Below are 3,057 nucleotides of genomic sequence, written 5' to 3' on the forward strand. Positions count from 1 at the left end.
ATGGAAAATTGTACATCTGAAGTAGATCGAAAAGATAGGTATGTGTTACCTTATCGAACGCTTGTTTCTGATCTAAGGAGAGGACTGTGTCTCAAACATGTCCCGAAACATTGTGGTGAGAAAGATTCGTAGTTTTGGCCAGAATACCTTGTAGAAAAGGTTTGGCAGACCGTCTGGCCCTGGGGACGATCCTGACCGCATGTTTTTGATCACCACCTCCAGTTCGTCATCGTTTATCGGGCTTTCAAGCGCTTCTTTACTTTCTTGCGAAAGGTGAGGTAGTAAGTCTGCTACATAGTCTGGAATATTTGTTACTGACTTTGCTGAAAATTGCTCCTCTGCATGTCGGAGGAAGCCTTCTTGATCTGCCTGTGTTATATCCCGTACTGCGCTTGCGTCATGCTGACTTGTCGGGTCCTGCCACCTTGTATGGCTAAAGTATCGGAGCATTCTGCTCCACCTACATGTTGCGATCTGGCATATTCGAGCTTTGCTGTCATTGTGGATGTTCGGAGCACTTCGAAGTATTGTGCTTTCAGCTGCCTCAAAGCCGCCTGTGCTAAAGTGCATTGAATGCCTCCTCTTCGGACTATTCGAATTTTCATTGCGATGTCACGTAGCTCTTTTGTGCGTTGTTTTGCCTTAGCCTTCCCAAGCTCGATGAAAAGCTCTTGCAAATCATCTTTTATGCTTTTCGAATTCGTTAACGACGGAGGTGTTCCTATAAGGCGTTCAGTTAAAAAGTCATTTACTGTGGCCACTACTTCCTGGTCACATAACAAAGCGTGCGAGAGCCTCCATGGTTTCCTTTCCGAGGCCCTTCCACTTGGTATATTAAAGGTTGTTACAACGGCTCTGTGGTCAGATACATACGTCCCAGTGATCGAGGTCTCGAAGACTTCACAGTCTCGCGCACAACTTGCTACCTCTTCAGTTGCATATATACGGTCTAACGGAGAACTGCTGGTTCCACGAGACCACGTGCTCACAGAGCTATTGCCTTTGATTTTCCGCCAGATGTCTTTCAATGTAAATTGATCAATGATGCAAACTAGCTCTTGACTGTTCCAAATCGGGCAGCCTTGACCTTGCCCCGCAACGTCTAAAGTGCTATCTGTCACGCAGTTGAAATCACTTGCCAAAATGAAATCTTGGTGATCTAGCACAAAACCATCGAGATCCGCAAAGAAAGCATTGGTATGTGCTGACTGAGCTGGAGCAGAAATGTTCAAAATTCGCAACTTTCTCCTGGCACATCTGATATCTACAGCGATAATCCGGCCGTCAGTATGAGGAACAGCAAATGCTTGAGACTGGAGAGACCTGGTTAAGATGACAACTGCTACGCCCGTACACCGACTGGACGCCAAACTAAAGAAACAATTCACTCTAAAACGTTCCTTAAAAGTCTCTACCTGATGCACACCGAAAAAGTTTGTCTCCTGTAAAAGCAAGATGTCTAGACGCACACTCCGTGCAAAACCCATCACTTCAGTTTGTTTTTCAAGGTTGCTAAAACCTTGAACATTCAGCGTTCCGATTCGTAAAAACATTACAATAAAGGAGAGTAAAGGCACACTACACATACGCATAAACAGTTCAAGATTAATCACTTTGCATATCTTGTGAACTATCTGACGACACACTAGACAAGTCTTCACTTAAGACATTATCATAGATCACCACAATCTTTTTTGCTGCATGTGTCACTTCGATGTCTTGGGTTGAATCTGATGATGTTGATGTATGCTGTCGCTTTTTCACCTGTCCTGCGTCTGGACTGAACTTGCTGTTGATGCGGGATTTCTAGGCGCTGTGGGTGCGGGAATTGCGGAAATGTGTCGTCTTGCCATTGGAGTTGATTGCGCTTCAGCTTTGGCTATCGGCGTTATTTGTACGTCAGAGTCGTCTTTGTCGGGAGATTCTGTTGACGAAGTCTCTGTGGTGTCTGATATTTCATGCTCTTTAGTTGTATCTTACTTTGTTCTTGCCTCTGAAGCGGGGGCCAAATTAAAATCGTGGACAGATGCTGCGGCCTCTAAAGAGTCTGGCATCTCATCCATGTCTTCCAAAGAAAGCTCCTGCGCACAACTTGTGCCATTTCCTGTCACACGGCTTTCTTTTTGTTCCGGTAAAGGTAGCCGCGGAAAAGCCTCCTTCGTTACTTCTATCCTGTGTTGTTCATCCGAAGTTGGGCCCATCCCGTTCCTCGTCTCGCATTTCTCCCATCATGGCTGGTTGTCTGACAACATCCGACAGAAGCCGTCTCTTGCGGAAACAATCCGCCGACGCGTGTCTTCCGCCACAGCGTTTGCACGCCGATGCGCACTCTGATGTTTCATGGCCATATGTAGAACAGCGATTGCAAAAGGGTACTGTGCACCCTGCACGCATATGACCTTCACGTTTGCATCGGCTACACACCCTGCGAATGTCGAAGTAGTCGCAGGTAACTCTGTGACCTAGTACTCTCAGAAAGTTTGGGACTGGGTGTTTGACCTCCATTTCTATTTCCACTATGCGGTTTCCATTTCGCACTGTAGGCCGGTCTCCTGAGAAACCCCACTCGATTTTCTTCACTTTTCCATGAGGTACCAGCGCCCTCATTAAATACTCATCAGGTATAAAGACAGGTAGGTGCATGCATGTTACCCGGGTGACTTGAGCCCCCGACGACTCTAGAGTGGAAGGTACTCCGGCTATAACGATGACACCTTGAGAAAGTAGTTTCTCCTCCACACGGGCACGGTGGAAAGAGATGACACAGACATAGCTTATCCCGTCCAGCTTCGGCTGGGACGATACCTAGCTTCCCGCTCCCAATTTCAGGAACTGTCACTTTTTCTACTATCACTCTGTGGGCTGGGTTTCCAACCTCCTTTCGTCGGACCGACAGCGATTGCACTAAAAAATTCCTCGCGCGTTATACTGAAGTACCCCGAGAAGCATGATGTTCGGCTATTTTTCCCGATAGGATAGATCCTGAATATCACTGTCAATTATCATGAACTTGAGTAAATTCGGCACGCTCTTCATGTTGGTGGATAAAAAAGTGAC

The sequence above is a fragment of the Ornithodoros turicata genome, unplaced genomic scaffold (assembly GCF_037126465.1).
Source record: "Ornithodoros turicata isolate Travis unplaced genomic scaffold, ASM3712646v1 Chromosome31, whole genome shotgun sequence".
Taxonomy (NCBI): Eukaryota; Metazoa; Arthropoda; class Arachnida; order Ixodida; family Argasidae; genus Ornithodoros; species Ornithodoros turicata.